Consider the following 13,427-nt stretch of genomic DNA (forward strand, 5'->3'; position numbering starts at 1 on the left):
GCAGTTCTGTTTAACACAGTTTTGTTCATAACAGTTTTCAGGATTTTCTTCTGTCTAATTATTATGCTTGCAGACATGTACATATAAATTTATGAACAAGAATATTGTAAAACCGTTTGGATGATCTCGTTGCCAGCTTACCCAAGGGGTAAAATAGTCACACATTATATTAATACAATGATTTCACATTTTAGAAACATATAGTTTAAACATTCCCCGAATTAATACTGTTGGTCACTGTTTAACTTGATCCTTCCTTTATGCCAGATCTAAAGTAGGTCATCAACAGAAGTAGAAATTCACACCACCGCGTGAGGATTTGCTTGTTTGTGAGTGTCGGCGCGTGCACGAGGACGTGTGTGTGTGCAAGGCCCACGAGCACCTCTGAAAAAAGAAGCCACATCTTAGAAGAAGAGTATTTATATTTTGTCGGTTGCTAACTGATGCATGAATTTCAGCCATGATGGCCTTCTCAGTTTTATATTATTTTTAATTATTTGCGCATGCATAACATGACAGAGGGTAAATTTGCTCCGAGTGCACCATGGAGCTGTGTTTTTTGTGATTCATATGTCGCGACCATGCTGCAGAGCAAACAGAGAGAATGCATCCGTGAGAAGCTGCAGAATTGTATTTACACACTGCATCTTTAAGTATTATAAAACTGAATTATACTCTAAGAACATAAATTTCCAAACAGACCCTTGAGCGTGTGCACTTTACGAATTTCATGTTTTAATGACGGCAGATGACGATGGTAATAAGGGGTAACCTTTGTTCATTTACAAACTTGTTGAAGTAGGTCAACTACCCTTCAAAAGTGTTTATTGCTAATGAGCCAGGCCTTAAAGCTGAGTGTTTCCCACAGCCAGAAAGATGCAGCATGAGAAGTTCAGACTGAGACTGTGCAGTTAAAAACATTCCCTCCCTGGGGTATTTTTTAACTCACTAAACCATAACATCGCGCTGATTCGCAGTGACTTCCCTCCTGTGTATTCCTGTCACCCGAAGAACACACACGCCCTCAAAACACCTTGGAATCGGCACAGAGATGTAAGCAGCGCATTTCTCCTTAATGCCGTTCGTCAGCTTTGCCCTAATCAATTCTGTCTCTTTCCCCCCAAGGCCATAAACCTCGCGCACAGACGAGACACTGTGTTTTACAGTGTCCTTTCATCCCATCCGTGTGAGTCGTTTGTCACTGGCAGTGCATGACTGAGTCCACTCTGCCCTCTTCTCCTTTGCTGCCCTAGAGATGGAGAGAATGTGAGATGGGTTGGGAGGGACAGGGACGGAACGTGATAGGCAGAGAGACAAGGGCAGGAGGAGCAGGGGAGCCTGCCGATTCGATAGGCCCTCACCTCGTTTTACATGCCTTGCCTTCTGTTCTCCTCTTCTGCAGTTTCCTGTTCCCTCCATTTGCAAAAGTGTTTGGTCAAGGCAGCTGGGCTCGTGCTCAGCTGATCATCAGGAACTCAGTCTTGGATCTTTAAAGCGGCGTAATGCTTTTATTTCTCTGCTGTCCATTGCTGTCCTTTAGGTAATTTCAACTTGTGATTTTTTAAAAGAGCAAAACGCTGATTTTAGGTGGCTGTTTCTGGCTACTGAGGAATAGTTGCTGTTTTGTCGAAAAAGCACCCAGAAATAACCCTGTCATAATGACCCAAAATGTTGCATCTACTGTATGGGAAGATACTGATCAAAATAGTCTAGAAACACAAGCCTCTTGCTTGTGTTCTGACTCATGTCGTTTGCTCTGTTTGTCTGTCTTGTGGTAATTCCATGCCTTATCTCCAGCAGGTATGTTCTCAGATGAGGCCTGGGTACATTAATGGCCAACTCGCAGGCTTCAGTAGTGCAGAGTGATGGCCTCGCGTGTTCTGAGAGGCCGGAGAACAGGCGGAACGTTCTCGTGCTGCGCCGCGTCCCCGGCTTTTAGCCATCTGCTGGGCTTGGCTCCTGGCTGTGCTGCAAACCGTATGTCGGGTAATTTTCTTAGCGGAGAGTTTTTTTTTCCAAAACAATTCATAGCAGCTGGGCCCCTGGGGGGATAACAGCAGTCTTCCCCCCCCAGGAATGCTTTGCTTGTACCGTACGCCCGGCTCCTTAAGCAATGCGCCACCTTCTGTGTCTTACATGTAAATGTTTATACTTCAAAAGCCATTAAATGTTTGAGTCATGTGAATTCCCTAGGCCTGTGTAATTTACACCGATGTATAAAACTGCTTGAAAGTAATTGAATACATAAGGTTTGTGAATTCAGAAGCAGAATCAACTTTTTTGGCGTAATTGGTCACATTAAAGTAAAATAAACCAACAAAAATGACAGAACCTGGAGTAGTAACACAGAGCATTAACCAACCAGCAACATAGACTATACATCAGCGCTCTTCAAATCTGGAGCTATATAAAAGCACTATATAAATGCAACATTCATTCATTCCATATTTCCGCATTTATTAGTTGAATAGTGTTACTTCATATTTTATTTTGTGAAAAACATAATATGCATCTGCTTTCCAAATGGCTCTCTATTCCAAATCCAGGCCTGGTTTTCAGTTCTCCCAGGTAGTTAGTTTAATAATTATTGATTCTGATTGGCTGGAGGCTTCACACCTGGCTGTCAGGTAAAGGAAGCCTGGAAAATCAGCAGGGCTCGGACTTTGTGGATTGCGATAAATATAGAGTATCACAGATGCTGCTGAATGATAATTCTGCAGAGGGTCAAGCCCCCTTTCCATATTTTTCATTTCCATTCCCTTTTTTAACCCCAATCTCCTGATGCACTTTCTGGAGGGAAAAATATTTTTCATGGAGATGCACGGAGTCCGAGGTACTGAATGCACAGGTAAGTGAGTGTGGTCGCTCAGCTGCAATTTAAGTATGACTGCAGTTTGCTCTTCATTTTAAGTGTGCTCTCATGGGTGGGTTGGTGAGAGAAGATATGCCTGTTCCAGAAATACACTCTGGGAACGATGAGCACAGACCGCTCTTCACGAAAGCCAATCACGATTCAGCACAGCTGTACGTGCTTCAGTAAACACACACAGTGCCTCGTAGCTGGATTCTGAGAGGGGAAACTTTTCCCTGTATGTGTAGTTGCTTTTGGGAAAGTTTGCCCAGAATGATCACGTTGATGTAAATAACTTTGTCAGCGAGCGTTAAGATGGACGGTTCAGGCGAGGCCGCTGCTATGCTGTTCGGCCTCAGAAGAGCGCCTAACAGTGGACGCCACGTAGTCAAATCAGTCAGCGATAGAACATCTTGTTGTCGGCCATATTTAAGATTGATAGACCTTGGAAATGGATTTTCTGCCTTATTCCACCATGTCGTTGATTTGGATTTAGATTAAGAATCCTTACCGTGGCACAATCTAATCACTGCAGGGGCCTGACAGGATGGTAACTGGCCAAATGTATAATGAGGCCTTGCAGATTCAGAACTCGTCACGAAAGGCCTCCCCTTTCCAGATCTGTGCTGATAGTAATTGTCACGAACTCGGGTGGTTTGGCCGTGTGGACGAGGCATGGTGCAGGCAGGAAGGGAATGTGGACGACCTACTGGCGGCTCGCAGGGAAACAGGGGTTTATCCATCCATCCATCCATTTTCCAAACTGCTTATCCTTCTGGGTCGCAGGCAGCCCGGAGCCCATCCCGGAAGCAATGGGCACGAGGCAGGGAACAACCGAGGATGAGGGCCCAGCCTATCGCACACAGGTTTATCAACAAACTGAAAACATATATATATATATATATATATATATATATATTATATATTAGTAATATTAAGTATTGTTGACAAGCTTCCTTTTGCCCTATGGTTTGCTCCTCTGCCAGGGTGTACTCCATGCCGCCTGGGATGGGGTCCAAGTGACCCTGACCAGTATAAGCTACTGATCACGTATAAGAGCCCACAGACATGGGTTTTGTGCTTTGTGTGGTTCAGCTTTAACCTGTCAAGTTTCCGAAAATCCATATTCTCATAAGACCAATCATTTTGAATGATGTAACACAGGCACCAGGCCAAGTGTAACGGGCATCAGTAAGATGATAGTGCTGCAAATGAGTCTCACAACACTGTTATGTTGTTAATAATATGGTAGCACGTCGATGGTAGTTTCATAAGCAGGCTTTACTTTAACAGAGAAACTGCACAGACTGTTACTTCAAACATGAGCACAATGTTTCAGAAAACGGTTTGGATTTTGAGTCATTTGCATCAGTGATAAGCTTCATTGCAAGTAACAATTGCAAAAATTTAATTGCAGAATGTTTAAGTTAATGCATCAATGATATATTCCTGTCCCAATATGTATGTTGTTAATAGTATTGCAATGGAAATAATACATCATATATAGTGATTACAGTTGCAGTAACATTTAACATATATAGTATTTTCCAGACCATTCCCTCTACAGTTCATTTCTTGACCTTTCGATGACTCAATGGCAGGTCAGTTGGAAACGCAGTGGATACGCAGTGGGACTTCCTGCTCCGAGAGGATTTTCTCTTCATTACCAGCATGGGTGGTGGATGTGCAGGATCTCAGCACATGCTGACTATTGTGTTGTTCTGTACCCTCATCTGTTTGTGCTCGTCCTCACTTTCCAGAAGCTCTTTGAAGGAGAAGGTAAACATTCAATAAGAACAGCTAACTTCACAAAACAATTCCAGGAATGGCCCTCCTGTTGTATCTCAAGTATTAAACCCAAACTGCTTCTACAAACACATTCTATCGGGAAAAAAAAGTGGCTTCCGAATTTGACGGCATTCGAATATGACACCAAATTCTGCTGTAGATATGGTTGAGCTGGTTAATATTCAGTAATACTCTGTGTACAACAGAAATGTTCACTTGAGAGAGAATGGTCCATGGGCCAATCTCAAGCTCTAAAATATTGGATACAACACAGGATTCTCTGGAACGCCTGAAGGGTTTGAGTTTAAGTCATTCTTAAATAAATCTTGCTTGCTTGCTTCCTTCCTAGATACAATAATAAAAAGAAAAACATTGCATGATTTGTTGGGATTTGTGTAGCCTGGGGAGGTACCAAGCTCATGATGGGGAGGGCCAAGCACACCTTATTCTACTGGCTGAGCCAAGCCTAGGGGTGCATGATATTTATTTACTAGCTCTCTTTCTCAGTTACTTCCTCGGCACCACTAGTGTATGTGCTTAATGCTGGGTCTCTCCACCTGCTTTCTTAGTCTCTTTGTGTCAGCATATTTTAGGAAACCTTCGACTTAATTAGGCTATAAACAAGGTAATATGTTCTTGGCCTTTGAGGACAAAGGTCGATGGCCTGATTATGCAGTTAGCAATCACAAAACCAGACTGACCTCCTCAAAAAAAAATAAAATTCAAATCACAGCCCTGTGCTTCTTGGCGTAAATGAAAATAATAAAATATAACCAGGCTGAAAGGTGCAACACTTTGTAAGAGACTCCATTGCAATATGACGTAGAATGAATATAACAAACAGATTATATGGTTACAGGGATGGACAGCTTTGGCCGTTAAAGTGTCTCTAATGAGCTAAGGGGATGAGAGCAGTTGCTATGGAAGCTGCATTGACCCTTTTTCTTTGCTCAGACGAGTTTATGATCCATTAAACATGGTTCATAAAAACTTCAAAATGGCTTTGGGATATTGTCAACCTTTTCACTCCTGAGTCGGGCTGACATTCATGGAGAACGTTTACCTTTTCTCACGTCTTCAGCTGGCGGGCCGGAGCACAGCACTGTGCACCAGCACCTGTTAATCTGCTGGATGTGGATGCGGAGAGCTTACCGTCACGTCTCCTGGCGCCTCTGCAGTCTGGGGTTTAGGATCGTGTACGTCCATGGAGGCTTGATTCTGCCCTTTTTTATTCCCTCCATACGTTCAGTCTTCTGTCTTTCAACCTCTTTTCCTGGTGAGGGCTGACAGCAAACCTGGCGAATCGGCTCAGACCTACCAAGCCAACTGGCAGATATAAAGCGTCCAGTGCATCCTGGGTCTTCCCTGGGGTGTTCCCACTCATTCTTGACGCCCAAATGGCACTCAACTGGACCCCCACCTTCTGCTTTGTGGGAGGTAGCCCCACAAGATGGCTCTACATGGTCATTTTTGGATTATGTGGGTGGTTTGGCCATCAGGCTTTCCCTGGCAAGCTCACATCTCCAGGCATTAGGGATGGGTCCTGTACAACACTGAAAATTACCCGAACCTTTCGCAGATGAATATCACAGTAACCTCTTTGGTACATAGTACTTCTCCTGGCCTCTCCTCACAGATCTGTTTACCAAGGGCATCCTACCAGGAGCGCAAGTTCCAGACAACCTGGACCTGTGGCTCACCGAAGGACATGGTCCCATCCATCATCCTCTCACAGTCCTCTGAGGTATGTCCCTTTAAATAAAAAAAAGTTCAGCTATCAATAACTGAAAGAAAAAGTTCATTTAGCCATCAGATGGATCATTAGCCCACATTCAGGTCAGCTGTGACCAAAGATATTGCTCAATGCTGTAATGACCCTTGTATCTGTAAACTAATGATTTTTCTAGTGTTTGTTTGTACTTCCAATGACTTTTAATGGGATATTGATTATCTTGCTTTTCTTTGCAGAATTTTCTTCCATGAGTCATTGGAAACGACAGCATTCAGGCCGATTTCGATATCTACTGAGGGATCGCGGCTGTGATTTTTATTTTTTTTGATGAGGTTTCAGATACAGAAACATCAAAAACTGTGGCACCATGACATCGTCGTCTGAACACTTTCTACTCGCTTTAAGCTCTTTGCACACTTTCCGGAACCCCTACAGTCTTACTTTAGCTCACTCATCCCTCGCGGCTGAGATGTTCCAGAGGGACCTGCTTACCAGGAAGCTACGTCTGGGAGAAACGGCGGTGTTTCAATGCTCTCTTTATGTTCACAGCTGTGTGAAAATATCAGACGTGTCTAATTCCCAGAAACTCTACTGACAGATTCCTTTTCCATGTAGGAAGCAACCCTCTTGCTAAAGGTTTTCGGCTGTTTCTTTCAGTGCACTTTTGCCAGAAATGGACCCTTTCGGCAAAGCAAAAGAACATTCCATGGGTCTTTAGAATGAGCTGTACACTGTACTGGGCAGTACGTATAATATTGATTTTCTACATTATTATTGGGTATATTTCTGACGTGTATCCAGAATGATATTTTTCTCATTTTTACCCAGGGGGGAGATCTCCTCGGTCCTCTCCTTTGGGGAATAAACACCAGGTTTTAACATTTCATGTCTGGGGTGCAAAAAATAAAATGTAATAAAAATGTATGATTTATTTATAAGGCCAGCGGGATCTGAACTCGGCCTTCTCACAGCGTATTAAAGAAAATCATTTAATAAGGAAATGGATAATTTTGTTGAATTCTGTATGCCTATAAATAGTCTCAATTAATTGTTCTCCTGATGTAGATAATCAAGGTGCCAAAACATCCTGGCAGGATACATTTTACGCAGAAGTTCCGTATTCTGTCAGCTGCTGGCCTTCAGCAATCTGGTCTTCAATAATTGATGGATTTAGGCTGCTTGTGTTTTCTGCGTATTCCTGTGTATTGACTGAGCGGCTAATTTCATTGGCTGGTGAATGGGTGTATGTCATACCCACCGACCAGTCCAGTGACTTTTTGCATAGAAATAATTCACTTTCATTGGTTATAAAAAAATAAAATAAGTTAAGTAACTGCTCAAGAAACAACTATGTAGATCAGTTGTATGTAGAACAGTGTCTCTCGTTCCAGTCCTCTGGGAAACACAGTCGGTCCATGTTTTTGCTCCCTCCAAGCTCCCTGACAGACAGTCCATGTTTTTCCTCCCTTCAAGCTCCCTGACAGACAGTCCATGTTTTTGCTCCCTCACAGCTCCCAGCTGGGAGGGAGCAAAAACGTGGAGTGTTTGCAGTCCCTGAGGACGGGATTGGGAAACACTGATGTAGAATATATGACCACTCCCCCTTTGACCTCCAGCTACTCATGGTGGAGTATATCCATTATTATGACGGAGAAAGTATATATCTATGTTTTCACTACTATTATTTCAAATGCATTATTATTCTTCTGATTATTGTGGCTAAATGAACGGGAGGGAAAATCCACTCTCAATGGAGATTCCAAGGACTCGATCAGGTCAGGAACGTCGTGACAGGCTTGGCATTTGTATACAGAGTGTGGCACAGATCCTGCTTCAGCTATGCGAGTGGCCGGTGCCACTGTTTGTTCAGCATGCTTATCTAAGACAATGATCTGCATATAAAAGTCATGCAGATGGCTGTTAACCAAAGTAGGTGAGGTTAAGCACCTCATTTGAGAGACACTCAGGAGGAGACTCTCACCATGGCTGCGGATCTTAACCCTGCTCCATTCTGCAAGCCGAGCTTTGTTGTGGTTAAGGCTCCTAATTAACCTGTGATTTAGACAAATTAATTAAGTATAATTAAATTGAAATCAATTTATTTATTGCTTGTACCATGATCCCCCCGCTATATCGCCAATTTTTCCCCGATGCATCTCAGTTCTCTATGTGTCTATATATATATATATACTACATATTATTATTAATAAGTTAAGCCCGACATTCACATATCATATGTGTTTACAAAGTGTGTTTTAATAAGTTTAAGCATGTGGAAGGGGTATTTTAAGGCTTAAACTATAAAAAAATGTTTATTTATATGGTCTTTCTATATTGCGGATTTTCACCTATCGCTGATGGGTCTGGAACGTGACTTCCATGACAGGCGGGAATCACTGTATATGATCTTTTCTGTCATTTTTTTCAGCCATGTTTCAGTTATTCTAGGCCCCTTAGGGAATGGATTAAAAATTTTAATAGTAGTGAAGTATTTGGTTCACAGATAACCAAAGAAGGGAAATATATTGAAAGCTGTAATGGCCCATAAAGGGGAAATTATTTAATTTTACATTTTGTTCTTCTCTGCATAATGGAAGAGTACAAAGTAATGTTCTTTCCAGGATGTTCTTACTTTTTATACTTTATCTTGTTAACTCTCAGCAGCATTATTCTCTTTCCTCCCTCTTCACATATCACCAGCTTAACTTGTCCTGTTTGATATTGGAGCATTTATACCATAAACATGCATTTGCATAGCATTAGATCCATCGGAATGCCGCTTTCATGCATCATTCATGTTAGAGACGGTAAGAGTGTCAGCCTGCAAATCAGTGAGATCCATGTTGGCATGTTGGCCTGGTCAGATACGGATACTTTCTGGATCTGGAAATTTGGTTCTAATAGCAAATTGCATTATCAGTTAGCGTTAGCTGTCGACAGTTCAAAAGAACACTTCCGGGTGAAGCGTTGTTTTGAATGGAACTGTCCATGGTGCTGGATTGTTTGTCCACCTGCTTTCCCAATATTTCATCTCTCATTTCAGCTCCACTTATCTCAGTGGGCCTGTTATGCTCCCCCATCACCTCATTGGTCCTATGTCCCTCCACCACTAGCTCATTGGTTATGTTATGTCCCTCCCCCATCACCTCATTGGTCCCGTTATGTCCCTCCCTCACCAGCTCACCCCTCCTTCTCCATTCCTATCAATGATATCACTGCTTTCTTGATTCTCAGACATGACATATGTGAATATGCTATTTGGTTAGTACACCAATACAGTATGGGTGCAATTGTATATTTATTCAATCTTGGATCACACAAAACACGCGGATCACATGTTCTGACAATATGTGGCCTTTCACCAAAGAAACACTCCTTAAGCCTTTCAAATCAGATTTCTAGCAAGCATGTGAACACTCTTTATAGACCATATATAATGTATATTATTAAAGGTTCCTTGTGAATTGTAATTTCTTAGTAATTGTCTTGAGAGGCAGAAAAAACGATTGAGTTCCAGAACACAGAGGTGTGAACTAAACTGACAGAGAGATTAATGCAGGTAATATGGTGAGCCTGTGGATGAAAGGTGAATTCCTGCTAAACTTAATCCAGCTGAGATTGCTTTCAAAGCATGCTGAGCCTTCGAAAGAGGCGAGGCAAATTCCAGAAGCGATCGGCACATTGATAAGCTGGGGAGGGCCTTTCAGTGAAGTGCTACCCCTCTGCTGGTTGAGTGCTGCTGTCTCACTGATTCCAGGGAGACCTGCAGCAGCCGCAGAGGAGATACAGGCTAATGGGGCAGACGTGATCAGCACCTGAGAAGCACTGCCCCAGTGTGCACATTCCGTACTCTCTAAATTCAATTTGACACACTGCATCTCCCCAGTGCATGACGTAAACTGTCATTCCTCTCTCTGTAGCCTGCATCCTTCCTTTGAAAGCATAATTTCCAGCAAACTTTGAATATGCTTTTATAATATGCAGTTCAATTAATTTTTATATAGCGTCTTCACAGCAGAGTTGCCTCAAGTCGCTTTACATAATATCACTAAGAGAGAGTAATACAAAACAGGGAAAAGGTAAGACAAAGAAATTAAACAAAGGAAGCCATTCAAAGCTTAATTCCAAACTACAAAGCATTAAATACATTTTCAGTGCTATAAAGCACAATAAAAGTGATTATTGCATATCTATAGACGTAATATGCTGTGGGTTTTTTTTAATGCAAGTTCCCCTGATTTTTATTAATATTAAAGGTGTCCTTGGTCACTTGGTCCCATTACACTCTGGCGAGACCGTTTTGTAGGAGATAAAACGAGTCAGTCTAATTTGTCTTCGAAATGAGATAAAGCACAGCATGTCTCCTTGGTGCCCTGTGATGGCACAGTACTCAGAGCTATGAGATCTCGGCAGGTAGCGTGTGGGACGAAGAGATATTTCAGTTTTAGCATCCATGAGCAATCAGGCAACAAGGCCAGAATTATCCCAAATGTCGATTAATCAGAAGCATATCCATCCATCTTCTGACCGCTGATCCAGAGCAGTGTTCCGGAGATCCTGCAACCTATCCCAAGATGCAAAGGACACCCTGTTAGGTCATCTCAGTTCACAAGCACTCACTCATGCTCACACTCACATATAATGGACACGTCTTTGGACAGTGCGTGGAAAATGGACAGAAGTGGAATACCAAGGTTTTGTTTCAACCAACTGGTTGAGTGTTGTGTCACTGTGACTCTTTATACTCAACCAGTTGGTTGAAACAAAACCTTGGTCTGGATTTGTACTTTCTGGAGCTGAACTTTCTAGCTCTAAAAATGGAATGTGCAGAGGATTGCCATAGCACACAAGGAAAACAATCAAACTCTGCAGACGCAAACAAAATGGCAAGAGCTACCCAGAGAGACAGCATTCATCTACATCTCCGTCGTCTGTTCCGCATACAGGGTCACCGGGGTCCAGAGGTTATCCTCAAAACTATAGGCACAAGGCAGGGGATAGCCCAGAACCGGGTGTCAGACCACTGCAGAGCTGCTAGCATTCTGTGTGTGAACAGTGCCCCATCCATTCTCCGTGACCAGCACATGGTCTTATAGCTTCAAACAAAAGGCATGGATTTTGACAGCAGCAGTTTGGCCGTTGATGCAGAATCAGAAGATGTATTAAAAAAAGAGGACTGTTACAGTTTCGGCCTGCAGTGCCAGTCATGGACTCTGAAGAGCAAAGCAACTGTATTCTGCAGTTCTCTCCTCAGGCTAATTCCGTACTCTGGAAGGACGGGTGTAGCAGGTCAGCAGCTTTTCAGGTCAAGTTCGAAAGCCTCATCGGAGTCTCTCCCTGCTTCCTAACAGCCCATGAACACCCAGGGCATCTCCGCATCCGCCAGCCAGGACAGCTTGCCGCTCCTGGAACCCGAGAAACACAAGGGGAAAAAAAACAAAATCGACAAGCAAGCACCCAGTGAAAAAAGCAGCTGAGGTCAGGGAAAGAGACAGGGCCTCTGTTTAAAATTAGAACAAAACAAAAGCTGGGCTTTATCAGTACGGTATTTAAAGAATGTTTACCGACCACAGTGCAATCCAGCAAAAAACGACACGCTTAGGGTCATGTTTATCACGCTGTGTCACGGATATTTTAAATGAACTGCTTTGTTTTCAGAGTGCTTAAGTACACGCTTTGGAGTTTGACTTTCATTGACAGGGACAGGAGTGTGGGTGAGGTGTGTCAGGCTATATTTTTTTCCCAGAATACTGTGCTTCTTTTGTATCTTGGAGATATCAATCTTCCAGAGCCGCTTTGCCGATGCAGGGTCTCAACAAGCCTGGAGCCTATGCCAGGGAAGGTAGAGCAGACCCAGTACAGAATGTGTTCTCACCCCAGGGCACACACCACACCAAGTGGAAACCGGACACACCAATGTCCCTAAAGCAGTGTTTCCCAACTCAGGTCTCGAGGACCCCAAGACGATCCACATTTTTGCTCCCTTCCGGCTCCCTGTCAGACAGTCCACATTTTTGCTCCGTCCCAGATTGCTACTGGTAGCAGGGAAGGAGCAAAAACGTGTGGAGGTGGGTCCCCAAACATTGGATTGAGAAACAGTGCACTAAAGCACATATATTTGGAGGGAAACCAGAGAACCCCATGGAAACCCAGACAAACAGGATGCGAGCGCATAGGCTCCACACACAAAGCGCCAGGGCAAGAATCAAATCCAGAACCCTGGGGGTCTGAGGACTCAGCACTACTGAGCCGCCATGGCGTCCTCATCCGTTACATAATTATAACGCCTGCAATCTATTCAGCCCAAATGCATAAAACGTCAGAATAAGCCTGCTACCCGAGAGCTGTCAGCGGCTATTGAACTCTGTCGGTTCTTCAATGATGCCCTTTTGCCTTCCAGGGTTCTCCATGCAGTAAAATCCTGATGGAATCCTGCCATATCCACATTTCCCGAGACTTTTTTAAGTTCTGAGCTACTAGGGGTGAAGATGAGGCCAAGATGGAAATTCGGTGTTGTGCATTTATAACGATGCTGCATTTAGACGGAGCACGACATCAGCAAGAAAAGGTGGCGTCCACTAATAAATAAATCAGTAATTCCAGCAACATGTGAAGTGTTTTTTTTTCTTCAGTAATTATCATTTACGCTCCATTTAGTTTTGCCTCTCTGAGAAAGTTCCTGGGGAAAAATCTGCCTCTTTTAACTGCCACTTGTGATCATGAAAAAAATTACCATTTTAAAAATTTAATAATAAAAAAAAAAAAATGTTAAAGTCTATGAAAATGAACACTACTTTGTTATTTGATTTAATAATAAATATATATAGTAGAAATGAACAAGTCTATTATTTGAACTTTTTTGGCCCCTAATTAGGTGGTTAAGCTGATTTGGTCCCCCCACAGAGAATAATTGCCCAGACCTTCTCTGACAGGGCCCCTTCCCTCTAGTGAGACATCCCTATAATGCCGATGGCCTTCTGTACTCTGAGGCAGGAGGTAAATGAAGGGTATTCCAGTTTGAGCTGTTCTTAGGCATTCCTGGTTCCTGCTTACGGC

At 43.0% G+C, this 13,427-nt stretch overlaps 1 long non-coding RNA gene across 1 annotated transcript; it reads left to right on the forward strand.

Moving 5' to 3' along the window:
• LOC125705338 (uncharacterized) lies at positions 1 to 7,309 on the forward strand. The gene is made up of 3 exons (XR_007381475.1): positions 1 to 2,848; positions 6,276 to 6,383; positions 6,608 to 7,309. It is a non-coding gene; the product is annotated as an uncharacterized LOC125705338 (long non-coding RNA).
• The last annotated feature ends 6,118 nt before the right edge of the window (positions 7,310 to 13,427 follow it).

This window comes from Brienomyrus brachyistius, chromosome 12 (genome assembly GCF_023856365.1).
Source record: "Brienomyrus brachyistius isolate T26 chromosome 12, BBRACH_0.4, whole genome shotgun sequence".
NCBI classification, from domain to species: Eukaryota; Metazoa; Chordata; class Actinopteri; order Osteoglossiformes; family Mormyridae; genus Brienomyrus; species Brienomyrus brachyistius.